This window comes from Frieseomelitta varia, unplaced genomic scaffold (assembly GCF_011392965.1).
Source record: "Frieseomelitta varia isolate USP_RPSP 00005682 unplaced genomic scaffold, Fvar_1.2 scaffold_263, whole genome shotgun sequence".
Classification (NCBI taxonomy): domain Eukaryota; kingdom Metazoa; phylum Arthropoda; class Insecta; order Hymenoptera; family Apidae; genus Frieseomelitta; species Frieseomelitta varia.
This window is the reverse complement of record NW_025109994.1, coordinates 358,654-372,732: the sequence shown is the minus strand read 5'-3', so window position 1 is coordinate 372,732 and position 14,079 is coordinate 358,654. Positions and strand designations below refer to the sequence as shown.

Genomic DNA, 14,079 nt, shown 5'->3' with positions numbered 1-14,079 from the left:
TAACAGAGTCTTTACTGCACAAAGTATGTTTCATATTTACCGTATTTGATTATATTGTGCATACTTGTAAATGTGATAATTTATATTTTGCATTGCATGCTGAGTATATAATTTATATTTTTATATTTATATCGTATTTATGAATATTGTATTTATTGCATGTAATTTATAATTGATATTTATTGTACTGTTTTTATTACATAAATGTAGCAGTTGTCCTAAAGATTTTCAAGCGGAGGTGTATATCATCGAATTGAAAATCTCTACGAAACACTCTTTATCAAGTGTTTAGCTAAGCTCGTAATAGATCGTACTGAAGTAATGAAGACCTAAATTAAAGCATTAAGTACCGGCAATGACTGACGTGTTAATATCCAGGTCACACGTAACCTTCTACTTTTTCTACCATGTATGAATTGAAGCAAGGCTAAGGCACAGTTTCTGTGGTCCTAAGATTTATAATTAGAATTGAATTTAATTATAAATAGCGTTTTTCCTCGCTATCTAATTACGGTAAATATTTTCGATCGTTGTTCTTTTCGAGAGAGACTGGCAGCAAAACACTGCAAAGGACTCTTTCTAAACAACATTTCCTTGACATAATGTAAGATTCAAAGAAATCTTTTCATTTCTGATATACATACACATATATGTCGATGCATTCAAGAGGAATTCTAGCAACAGGAGAAGCAGAGTCAAGCGTCAAAAGGAATTCCAACATTCTACAGAGAAAGCGGGGTGAAAGATTCGCCAACGGACCAACCAGCTACGAGGTTAATTCTCGCGTGCAATGTTTGTTGTATCCAACAAACCGCTCAAACTCACGGGATCTAATCAACGATGAAAATTAATTTACCAGAGGGTGTATCGATATCAGGAAGCTTGATTAATGAAACTCCCTGATAGTGAGAGATTCCGGAAGACGTACTATCAGTAAGCTTAAAGGGCGTGCAGTCTTCGAACGTGTACCAGGTCCATGAACATAATGTACTTCCACCTCGTACTCCGGTATGCTTATAACCAGCTTAAACGGGATTATATCCCTATTGGGAGGCAGGCAGGCAGTCGTGCAAGGCAGACCGTATGAACAGAGGTTAGTGAACAGGAAGTAGCGTGATTACGTATTGAATTGAGCAATTATTCAGCGGATTGCCAGGTTTCGCGATGTATCTACATACAATCGTCTAGGCAGACGATATTCGCGTAACTTGAACGCGATCCATCCTACATCTCTCGATATAGTCTAACAAACGGCCCCGTCGATTCGCCATGAAATTGCCATCGATATCTTTCTCCGCCGTAGCTTTGATCATTTCGCCAATAGAGCCCGAAATCGCGTCATCCTTCCAATTTCTCGTATGTCTACGCGTATTTCACGGCCGTCGCTTAATCTTAATCGCCCAATGGCGACGTGGAATGAAATTTAACGCGCCAAGACATTTCGCCAGCCGGATTACATCGCTTGTACGAGAGTATATTGCCGGGACAATTAATTGCGGAACGCTGGAAGGCCCTTCTCCAGCGCGGAGAGCTAGAGGTTACGTTGTTTATAGCGATGAAAGTGGTCGGCCGGAAGCGTTCGAGGTGGGTTAAGAGCGAAACGATTCTAGGAAGGATGCAGTTCTATCCGATCTTCGTCTTTGGGTTTCGAAGCTTCTCTCTGTACGCCCCGGAGGAGGAAGCTACCGCCGGTAGCTTTCGAACCGACCAAGAAATCGATGAGTCGACGGGCTACCCAGTTACTACATATACATATATGTATATACAGGAACACACACATACACACAGTATACGTGTGTATATTATGTATTTCGATTGCACGAGCCATTCCTTCATGCCTGACTGGCACGATTTACCTAAGAACGGACGTTTATTTTTGGGAGAAGTTGTTCCCTAAGATTTTCTTATTTTCCCTCGGAAAAGTTGAAGAACCGTTCCCCCCTCCCCCCCTCCTCCCACGAGCCGCGTGCAATATTTACCAGGAACACTTCGAAGCGTTCGCATGGATTTCGCCGCGAACTTTTCCCATGCAGCGTGTAGTTATCCGGTTCGCCCCTGACATTTTTCATCGATTACACACGACACAGGCACACGCGTACAAAATAAGGTGGAAGTTTCTTGTTGTTTTTCAAGTTGTCAAGGATGACTCGCATTTCCGTACCTATCCATCTTCCCGCGCACGTTCCCCACCCGCGATGTATCACGGTTTACGTCGAACCATCCAGACGTGCGTTGTTTCAACGATTTGGCTTTCTCGTCAACAGAGAATGATGTATCTCGTCGGGCAAAACGGATCGCCCTCTGTCAAAAAGCACAACGCTGCACGCTGAATTGTCAAACCTGGTTTTCCATGCCGATCGAGCGTGCACAGGCGAGGTAGCTAGATCGACGCTATGAGAAAGAAGAAACAGGCCAACCAAGGACTTAGATTTACGTCGGCGAATAATTTATTCAAATCCCTTCCTCTGTCTTCGGTTCGACTTCTTCCTCCTCCTCTTTCGGTTCCCTAGCTCGGCTCGTTCTCGAAATAGAACGGCGAGGGAAGAAAATTCGAAGAGCTGTACCGACCGCTCGTCGGTACAGTTCTTCGTTCTGAGAGAGCGGTAAAGCTGCAAACAAGTGGACGAACGTGCTAGGCATAGAAAGAGGATTTTCACAGAGGTGTTTCATCGTTTTGCCGCACCTATCTATAGCCGACGACCGAGTTTTCGTTCGTCCCTCGTCGGCGATAGCTCAGCTTAACCGCCGATGCTTTAAATATTCATCAATATCCGTGCTTCTGAATTTGCACGCGATCAAATTCACCAGTTTGCGCTCTTGCGTTATCTGTTTATTCCGACTTTCCTTGACTCTTGACAATTCTCCCGATTGTCATTTCCACGGTTTCGCATTCGAAGGCGCGTTCACAACTCGCGGCGAGAAGTCCGACAGAGTTTCGACTCTTCTTCTATGCTCGCGCCAATTTACTCTCGAAAGCTTCGATCGACGGACTAATCGTCATTCTACGCGAGTAATTGATACAGAAACAATGATCAAAATCTCTTTAACGCGTTGATTGCCGCGTCGCCCACATGTGATTGACGATCTGAATTTTTAATTTTTGCGGCAAGAAGGGATATAATAGTATTTGGTAGAATAATGAGTTTTTCATCAGTAAATTATTTTTAAGTTGAACGAATTAAATCATCAAACATCAGTATAGTAAATTATTAAATTATTTTGAAGAAGCCGCAACTACTTTATTTATATAAAAATACACAATACTGTAACAGAGTCGTTTGTGATGTATTGGAAAATATTTTAAACGAAGATTGAGGGAAACTGAGATTTAGGGAACTCGTTGTAAGTTTTCTAAATGGTCTGCGCTTGAGGGATGCAAAGGAATGTGTAAAAACTTTTAATTTGACAAGGTGACGCTGAAGAGCACGTCCATGTCATAAATTTAAAAAAGAAGGTAGCGTAAAAATAGAAGAATAAAAACCAAAAGCATAAAAAAGAGCGTAAAAACTACAGAATACCTAAGCGAATAAGCTCTGCAAGAAACCTACCCGATTTGCGATCAACGTATTAACTCTTTACAGTCCACGCGGTATTCGACATTTCGCAATTAATGCTACTTTCAAAATTTGTTCATAATTTCGAACCTAATAACACGCGTCTGTGTTGGAACATTTCTACTGAATCGACGCGTAAACACAAAAGGATATCTGTGCCAAATTTCACGTGCTAAAATCCGGAGGAATCGAACGAAATGGAATATGAGTACGACCACTGGATCGTTCTATCAGTAAATTTAGAATTCACGCAATTGATAAGAAAACCATAGGAAAAAATCTCTTGAGACTCTCTTCATAAATTATATTTATGAAGGATAATCGATCACGGACTAGGTTGACGGTAGCTTGATTTCCCGACTGTGTCCGCGATTTCCGTTGATCTCGGAGAAAATAGAGAGGACAAGATAGTCGTTAAGCACCTTTAAGCGTTCCCACGAGGATTCCGGATGGGCGCCTCGCCCGGTGCACTATACCACCGATGTTCCATGCGTAACCGAAACGGATAGGTAGATCGGGCTTCCATGTTTATAGGCGTGCAATGTAGCGCGTACTCTTACTGTTCGCCACCTGTGCAGTGTATTCACTCGGTTTACCCTGTATCCGCAAATGTATCCGCAACCCTGTCCTTGTATACGTTTCATCGAGTAGTTGCAAGTAGCTCTATAGTTGCTAGCTATCGTCGCATCGTTGTCGATCAGCGAGGAGAGTTTGACACACGGCAAAGTGCATCTCTCGCAGGATACATCGAGGTTACTCCGTGTGCTATCTTCCTGATGTCGCGTCGTGTCGACATGCAACAGCTGTTTGAACGACTTTGGGGATCGTGCAGACAGAAGAAGCGGCAGATAAGTTGATTGCACTTGTTTCCTTATCTTTCTCGTAGCACGCCGTTTCGTTAGAAATTAGAAATCTTTATCGCGTTTCGATACTTTCCTGTTTTGTTGATTATTTTTTGTTGATTATTATTTCGTTTCCTTTCCTGGTTTTGCTTCCGTGTTTCGAAACGCGCGAGGCACAGCATCGTTTGGCAAAATATTTCATTTATTTTTCGTAGAAACGTGCAATATCTCTACATCTAGTCCAAATACGAATGTCCCGGGAATTAGATATTGATACTTTCAGAGGTAAGAGATAGGTGCTTTGACATATTAGTGCGCTGTTATTACTGGAATTTCGACGCCGTCCAACTTGTAAACACAAGGGCATCGTTTAGTTTGTTCGTGTTCGTTAGCGGAGAATTGGTCACTGGTTGTGGAGTGAAAAAAAAAAAAAGGAAAAATAAACGAAAACCGGGATACACGCGGCCAAATACACACGGTGAAATTTTTCTCTATATTTCGAATGGATTGTTAGATATGATATCGTATATTTTCATCGACAACGGGGAAAAATAATTGACGAATGTCGCGACTAGGGTTTTTAGTTAAAAAAAAAAAGGTTTTCTCTCTTTTAACTAAATCTCAATGAAAGAGATTTTCGTTCGAAGAACGAAATCCTAATATAGCCCAGTTGAAATGTTTATTCATGAATGAATCAAAATACGGAAAAGAAATCAGATTCTGTTCGGAGTTCGACGAAAATTGTTTCATTGTCCAGCGTAATATTTTTAAATTGGAGAACTTCTCAGCGACGATTGATCAATCTTTTTCTAATCAGCCGGACAAATTTAGCTGGATGTAGATAAACTGTCCTTAATCCAGTAATCCCTTTACAATTTTCCAACTTCCCTGCACCCATCCCAATGCTGATAGACTTCGAACGTGGCTCTATTCTAAACGCACACATACACACACAGGCACGCATGTCCATTGTATTTAGGATTTCTTTTATAAACTGCATTCACGAGTTTATCGTTTATATTGCCACGAATATGGAGTATCCTCTCCATTTCTGTATCATTTCTGTATCATTCATGCTGCTTCGTTCGTTTCGATATGCACGTACAAGTCATACGTTATACATTTGCCCAGGGATGTGTATTAGTATCAGCATGGATAGAGACATCGATTCCTCGAGAGACCAGAATCCTCACCACGTTACATATCCTGCGACGTAGGTGACAGCGATCGATAGATTGATTACAGAGTAGGAAACAGGAAGATATCATCTACGTTCATTAAGCATAATACACTTTTATGACATTATTTTGATAATTCTGCCAATTAGCACTGTCTACGTGGAGATGAACAACTTGTGTCAACTGTCTATATGTACCTGTGGTTATGCACATATGCCATCGCTATACCTGGGAGAGTATACAGTTTCAGATATGCGCAAACGTATGTGTACGTACATCCATGCATATTTATAGGTGTACCCGACAGTTTGATGCGTTTCTTGAGCCTAATGTCTAATTTATATGTGCAATTTACGAGACTTCCCAATGTTTCAAAGCGTGATACAGTTGTTTCGGAATTTAAAAAATTAATTCCACGCGGACGTTTAATTCGGAGGTGCACAAGTGACTGCTGTTTGATCGTTGAATTTAATAGTAAATTTCTATCCCATGTATAAAGTAAAATTCAGTATTTACTCCGGTGAAAGCATCAAATTTCTGAGATCGACGTTGTAAGTGTGTATACTAGTATGAATAAATTTAATTTATATGGAAATCGGAATTTCAATCTCCGTAATTATTGCAGGGAGTAATATAATGTATAAATAAGAGTATACAGACAGAATAATCTAGAAGATTGATTGATTGAGCACATTGAGAGAAAAATATCAGATTAAAATATCTTCGATTTAAATTTCATTTAGAGGTCATTAAAGTATATTCTTTGATCAAAAGAGTCGTGCAGAACTTGAATCAAGAATCATTAAGAGATAATTTATTGAAACATACAGAAACGAAACACGATTTGATGATCGCTGCATTATTCAAACCGTGAATATAATTTAATTCGGTGAAACGCGATGATTTTGTCGTTTCAACTTGTTAAAATTGATAATGAAATTGATATTGAAATATTAGAAAGGCTAGAAATTGTTAGAAACTTGACAATTACAAGGGACCGAGGAGTAAATCCAGTTTCACAATTGTAGATTTGAATGCATCGTGTTCCTCGAGTTTGATGTTATTGAGGTATTTGATTCCATTGGTCACTGAGATAGTCTGTGTCGTATTAAGTGCAGGATTTACTGCGTCGTGTCGGGTATAGCCGGGTGTGGTATGAGCTTGTATCGAGTTGCAAGGGTTTAAGATGATCTGTATTGGGTTCGACTAGTGTTGGTTTGCCGATATTGAGTCCCAGTATGTAATCAAGTCAGCTGGTACTGAGTCTTTAAATCATCTGTATTAAATCGAGTGGCTTAGAAACTTGTAATATTTGATCTCTAGTAAATAATAATGAATTCTTTAACCTTCGCGTGTTATTAATAAATTGAAATCATCACGTTACACCGAGTTTCGGTTGTACTACGCTTTCGTAAAACATTGGTCAGATCTTTTGAATACAAAACATATAGAACAATCACTGTTTTAAAGTAAAAATTATATACAAATACTACTTACTCGATGAGAAAATTGAAGGAATTGATCGAAGAATATCATCATTCTCCTTTCTTCTTTCTTCCAAGACGAAGCACGCACAATTGTTCACAAAAATGTAACAGAAAGCACTTGTCAACGAAATCACGCGTGATCGAACATCGCGATTGACGTTGGCGCTGATGCGTATCGATACCTTTCGACAATCGAAGCAACTACTTCCCCCTGGCGGCCGCTAGGTGCCAGTGGCGCAGTTGTCGTTACGAATTTCGAAGGAATCACCGTGCTCGTGCGAATTCGTCGATTTTCGTCGCCTGTAATCAACGCACGCCGCTCGAATTCACGCTCAGTCGATTTTAAACGTTCGTTCGGCGAATTGCGATCAAGTTCAGTGGCGCGTCAACGCACAACGCTCTCGGTCGTGCAACCGCTTTCACCTTCGACGATTCCATCTCGTGTCTCCGCGTACGACACGAACGTGTATACATGGCGACGCGTCTCGTTGGCCGTGTTACATCATTGAATTCGCGTTTGAATCGCAACGCACGTGGTGATGTTTCAGTGCACTGTGTTTCGGTATAAACGTTGTCGTACGACGTTTTGTTCGACGACGACGCGCTCGCGCGCGCATGCGCGTTACTTGTCACGAATACCTGTTTCAAATTCAAACGCGAATCGCAGGTGGCGCTGCTGTACCGTCTGAGTTTCCCGCGAATTCTCCGGCTGTCGGATAAGAAGGACGTTACTGTGTTTACCGCGCGAGAATTTCTTTACGACAGCCATTAACCCATTTACGAGGTTAATGTGTCGAAAGGTTATGTTGTGTATATAAGATGTTTTTGGAGCCACTTCCAAACTCGAGAGTGTGTGAACGAACTTACGATGACAAATTCGCGAAACTGACCACGGTACATGTAAATGGATTAAACTGACGGTTTCGTCCGTCGAGCGTAATTGTTTTAACCAGCCGCGTGACCGACCGGTCGTGTTTCGTAACTAGAAACGGGGATAACTAGACGGCAGCGTACGATATGTTGGACTGTGATTGTTCGCGAGCTTCGTGATCGCGAACGAAAGTTTTTTGGCTTCATCGTTGCTCGCTCGCGACGTTACGGCATGCCCCAGTAACCCGGACTCTGCCCCTGTACACACTGGATGGCTGATTGGCGTCGAGTCACAGCATCGATTGGTTCTCCTCTTCCCGTACCAACACAATCGCGAACACGGCGAGTGGATCCGCGTGTGTAGGTGGATGCGGCTATTTGAAATTCCATTCCATCTTTCTCTGCTTCCTACGCTGCGCGGCTGATCCACTTCCGCTAGGATTACGAGTCCTGACAGGCGAGTTCTCGATTGGATGAGAAGGTGGGGAAAGTAGCCGAGAGCAAATATCCGGAGGGAAAGAGAGAGAGAGAGAGAGGGAGAGAGAAAGAGAGAAAGAATGTTCGACGATCGTCTGTGATGCGTAAGTTATTCTTTCAACAAAAGATTACGCTTTGTATTTTGTAATATACACTAGTTCGAGAGTAGTCTGAATATTTATCGCATTATCACAATCCGATCCGGCGGCGAAGGTGAACCATATTGACCTTCGAATGAAATTCGTCTCTTATTTGAGAATTACTTAATTTCAACGTCGAGATACGCCTTTTGACTCGTATGTTTGTGATAATGATAAAAATACAGATCTCCAAGTAGTTTAAGGTTGACCTAACTCTTCTGATTTGATATGTAAAAATAGTCGTAACAATCTAGAAGGATAATATTTCCTCGAGCGGTGTTTCTTAGAATTTAATATTGGGGAGGAGGGAGAAAGTTATTTTCTTACGTCGTCGGGGCCACTTTAAAATCACTTTGTACGTTCTAAATGGAATGTCGGATTGAGGGGAAACAAAATATGCCTGGGAGCAATCCTCGTTCGTGTACGAGGCCAGGAACTATCGAAATAGAGTAGAGGCGGGACTACTTTGTGCGATAGTATTTTGTTTACTTAGAAAACATGTTCGATGTTTACACACTTCGTTCTAAAATATGATGTAGTCCGTTAAGTCTCGTTAAATTTACTTTCTTCGAGTAATCCAAAGCTATCTCGCTTTTTTCCTCCGCTGTGTTTATTTCTATTCTATTTGCGTCGACCCAAGCTGCTTTCTACGCTATTCGTCAGCACGATAAAAATTGTTTAAATTTAGTTTGGAAACGTAATCAAACAACTGCTCGATTTTATTGTTTCACTATATTTGATCTCGTATTTTCACTGTTATTCCCTAATCCTTTTGCCAGATTCTTTCTACTGGCACTTGTTCGCGATACGATAACCAGCCATCGACCCCGACGATTCGTTCTCGTTTTTGCTCACTCTGCACAGCGGCACAGTTATGTTTTCACCCTTTTTTACTCCCCTACTCGCGACAGGTACAAAGCGGCCCTGTTAAGCCATGACCCGTCGGCGACGGTTTTACTCTGCTTTGCAATTCCTGCAAAAAAAAAAAAAAAAAAAAAAAAAAGTGAAAAGAGAAAAGAAAAGAAAGAAAGACGGAAGAAAGAGTATGGATATACACCACGCATGAAAATACTGCCAGTAGTTTTCGGAAAAATTGCGGAGTGAGACGTGGGAGGTGGGGGAGAGGGTTGTTCACGACAGTTTGTCGTGAATTTATCGAAATAGCTCTCAGCTCGGAATATAACCTTTTCGCGTTTACAGCTTTTTCTCCTGCTTTTATTATCGCCGCCTCTTGAAACCTTCATCGGCCATGGTGATTTCTTCCCTTTCAAGTGTAAATTTCGTTCTCGCGCGCGAGAAGTCGCCGCGCGGACGCTTCCGAAATACGGAAAATATGCATACACGTGAAAATGTGGTTTCGCTGTCCGACGTTTTCATGAATTCTAAAGGACGGGAACCGTCTGAGGTAACCTAGGGTAATACCGCTGTAGGGAAGAGGCGGGAACCGTGAAAAGGCTCGTTTGTTTATGCTCTTTTGAGTCGTACGTTTCAATGAAGACGCCACGTTAAAAAAAAAAAAAAAAAAAAGAGAAAGAAAGAAAAGAGACACCGGCGTAGGAAATGATCGTTGAGAGAACTCACGTTCATTCTCCAGTCCGTTTCCGACTGAAAATTTCCGCTGAACGTCGTATCTCATAACGGCCGAAAAACTTGCAGTATTTTACTCTGTCGAGGTTAGGGTCGAGGGTTGAATCCAATGCATATATCACGACCTCTGCTGTATTCAATAGGGACAACCTACGGAGGGTCAAGTTCGATACGAAGTGAGAAATTTATTTGCTTGTGAAAGGACTATGATAGGGTCGTTGGTTCTCGTTGTTTCTGCAGACTGAAAGAGCGCCAGGAATGTGCGTTGACCTCACTTGTCCACTTGCTTCCCGCTTTTCCCCGGTCGAATTGCGCTTACCTGCAACGACAAAGGGGTTCACCACGCGGGAACATTTGTCATTCCATAACATCTTTCTCGCGAAAAACCGTGAGGGGATCCGGGAATTGATCTCCCCCTTTGTTTCCCATTCCGGCGGATACTTTCAATCACCTTGTCGACACGTAGCCGCGAACAACAGTGTCGAATCGTACGTATGCGCAATTGTTAGATGTCAATTAAGCATTGAAGCGAGGCAGAAGCGCAACGTAGTAGCGAGGATTCACGCGTAATTTAACCGTATATGTTTTCCGTATGTGAAAAAAATGACACACCGTATCTCTTCATTAGTATACACGCGATAACACGTTTGATACGATACGCAAATGCACGGCAAAGTTATAATGACCAAGTCTGTCGTATGGCAATGAAGGGATTACCAAAGAGCACAAACCGAATTCGCCTAATTTATGGACTCGGCAAACTATTGAGATATCAGCTTACCGAAAGCGGCATCGAACTCGACCGGATAATTATTCGACTCACGCGAAGAGGACCCGATTCCATAGCGCAAACAGCGAATCGTTTTCATAGATTTCGATACGCGCCGATCTCTTTGGAATATTATTGGAATATTATTATATTTGGAATATTATCATCAGATATTGCGATATTATTGTCGACATTGCTGTTCGATGATTCCAATCTTCCGAAACTTCCACTCGGTACTAAATGTACGAAAATAACTGCGATTCCACGTACGTGGCGCACGAAATTCAATTTATCGAAATATGTATACTTTGTTCCGGAATTACCTACTGTGTACGGCTTGATTTCGACACGTACACATATATTTCGTTTTCGTTTTGCTTCCGTAACAAGAGTTTTGCGCGCGCGAGGGAAAATCCGTGTAATCGGCGATATAAACCGGAAATATGAACGACCGGAAAAAATGGTACTGGGGAAGTTCGTTCCTGGATTAATCCCAAGATTAACCTCAGCCGGGGATACTGGCGCCGTTACGTGCCAAAGAGAAAGCGATATAGGAGATTGAACGTCCAGACTAATCTCGTTCGAAATTAAGCGGCTTATCTTTCGTTGATGTAGTGCCCGTTTCCCGACCACTTAGTAGATTCTTCGTGAGGGAAGCTGCCGTGTCGCCGACGGTGCTGAAAAATTTACACACTCGTTTTCGACTCTGTTTCTCGCAAACGTGTGGTTTTATTCCGCGAAGAGAAATCTTCGCTAACAAACAGTTCCACGACCCCTTTAATCCACGGATCAAACCGTTATTTCCCTTTATCGCGTTCTCCGAATTTCACGAAAACTTCCTCGCTACCTCTCCGTCCATATTTTTCTTTTTTTCTTTTTTTTTTCTAAAAAATTACGGCTGTATTGAAAATTACATCGAAACTCTTCGAATCTCTTTTAAAAATGAATAAAAAGCCGAACTTTTTTTTAATTTTGCAAACGTTTTTTGACGTATAAAAATTTCTATGAAAAAATTCCGCATTGGTCATTTTTGCTTTGGTATCGCTTCGATATTAATAAACGGGATATTTCATGTGTGTTACCGATCAATGAAAATGTTAAAGAATATTAAAACGCGAGAGTATCTCGCGTGATAATATTTTTATCGCGCATCGATTCTCGATAGTAGGATTTTATCGGTTGCGAACCTGACGCTGTGCAATCTACGATTTCTAAAGTTCGTTTCGTCGATGAGCGGCTTCTTCTTCGATGAGCGGGGGGATGATCATTTCTGGTTATCTTTACATAGAACTGCGACTGATTGATTTCGTGAATTTATCATGGGAAACTCCGAGGCTCCGTTTGCCACGGTGTAACTCGTTGCGGATGTATTCAATTATTCGTCTGAAATTGAATGTCTCTAGGCATTTTGTGCACTCGATACGCCACGATTGAAATGCATATAATTTGATTGGGAATAGTCGAACAATAGTGGTATCATGCGCGAATGCGCACGCACACGCACGCATAGAAGTGTATCTATTGTTCGAATGGCGGATCTAAATCTAATAGACGAACGAAATCCGTATGCGGAGCTACATATGTTATTTCTGAAACAATGTTCGATCGGATCGTTGAGGATCGTGAGGATACGTCGAATTCGAAATAATACCAAACAGCAGAAAACACATCGAGAGATATTTCTCGCTATATATGTATCGATAATTTCAGTCCAGAGCTTACGCCGAGTAAAGCCGGATGCGGTGGTTCAGGAGAGAGAACGAATTATTACGTGGCTTTGAATAGCTCAATTATTCCAAATTGACTCGCGCGATTATATTTTAGATATCGTAGATAATTTTGTTTATTCATATGCACAAATAGAGTTTGATTACACTGCCACACACATGCTTTGAATACTTACAATTAATAAAATCCGAAGCTGCGAAACGTACAACTTTAAATGGCAGCATTTTGCTGGAATAAGGTTTAAACTTTTATAAAACTTAAATTAAAATTTTTCAAAACACGATACATTAGTATTTAAATAAGCGGTTACATTATTACTGATATTTTTATTTATATATAGGTATTTACTTCATACCAGATTTTTAAATTTCTCGTCGCCAATCGTTCACATCACTTATGATAATAACCATTTGATACCATTAAACACGCAGCACAGGATAGTTCAATATAACGGGGCTAATTAATTTGCAGGAAGTAAATTAGTGATCAATTCATAGTATTTGCGTTGCTCTATTTAATTGTGTGTAATATCGTGTCTGTTGATTCAACGAATCATCGATCCTCCCTGTTTTCAAAATTAATCCACGCGTATCCAATTTCATCAGAGCTTGCAAGAATGACGTTCGATATATTTTTCTTTTTGCATATACCATCACTATCGCCATGCGACCTATCATTTTTTATATCTAACGCTCTGATACTCTGATCATCTTGCAATCGGTTTTCATTCGCAACTATTACGAATAATTAATGCTAATAACTACCATCTGTCACTGTCAATCTAACGATTGAGCAGGACGAATGGAGATGGCTGGTAGTATCATTCCATGCGCCGCACAGACGTGAGAATAATATTGGATTTTGACGCGACGCATATCGGCCATTTATTCTTGCAACGGACGAACGCGAAGTTTTGCAGCTGATAGCCGGCTGATCGATGACTCGATCGATAGCCATTATCCACCTTAATTCCTCGTAGTCGAAAGTTTTTATTCGGACCAAGGGCCATTGTGAACAATGGGTGCACAGAGGTGGGATCAACGTAACTCGATATTTGCATATCGATTTTTTGGCCCGATGCAACCACTGTGTGTGTATGTGTGCATGTGTGCGCGTGGAACATTACACACAGCCGTAGTATTAATAACAACTTGGATTGCGTAGCTTTATGCTAATATCTATTAAAAAGTACTTATCGAGATGGGCTTAAGAAATTGAGTAGGTTCGCCGAGGATGTGCGAAGAACGATCATTTACAAAATGATCGTTCGCAGTTTCCGTGAGACAGGCGGCGCTATCATCCGAGAATCGTTTATCAAACGATGATTTAAAATTCGTTCCATTAAAAATATGGATAACGTCGTTCTTCTCTCCAGCGAGAAGTAGGTGCAGCGTAATGGCATCACGAAAGTATGGCAATAAATAAGCATTACCTACCTAATAAGTGC

General features: G+C 41.2%; 2 protein-coding genes across 5 annotated transcripts in view; one reads left to right on the top strand and one right to left on the bottom strand.

Moving 5' to 3' along the window:
* Window positions 1–14,079, top strand: part of LOC122528818 (glutamate receptor ionotropic, kainate 2) — a 296,492-nt gene that overhangs the window by 13,750 nt on the left and 268,663 nt on the right. The window contains exon 1 of one of the 4 annotated variants that reach the window (XM_043654346.1): window positions 7,811–8,512. The exons of 1 other annotated variant lie outside the window; for it this stretch is intronic. The gene's annotated coding sequence lies outside the window, so the exon portion shown is untranslated. Of the gene's footprint in view, window positions 1–7,810; window positions 8,513–14,079 lie in introns of those variants that run through there. 2 more of the 4 variants (XM_043654345.1, XM_043654344.1) reach the window with 2 other exon arrangements.
* The window catches only part of LOC122528826, a 35,725-nt gene that overhangs the window by 19,407 nt on the left and 2,239 nt on the right, over window positions 1–14,079 (bottom strand). The window lies entirely within an intron of this gene.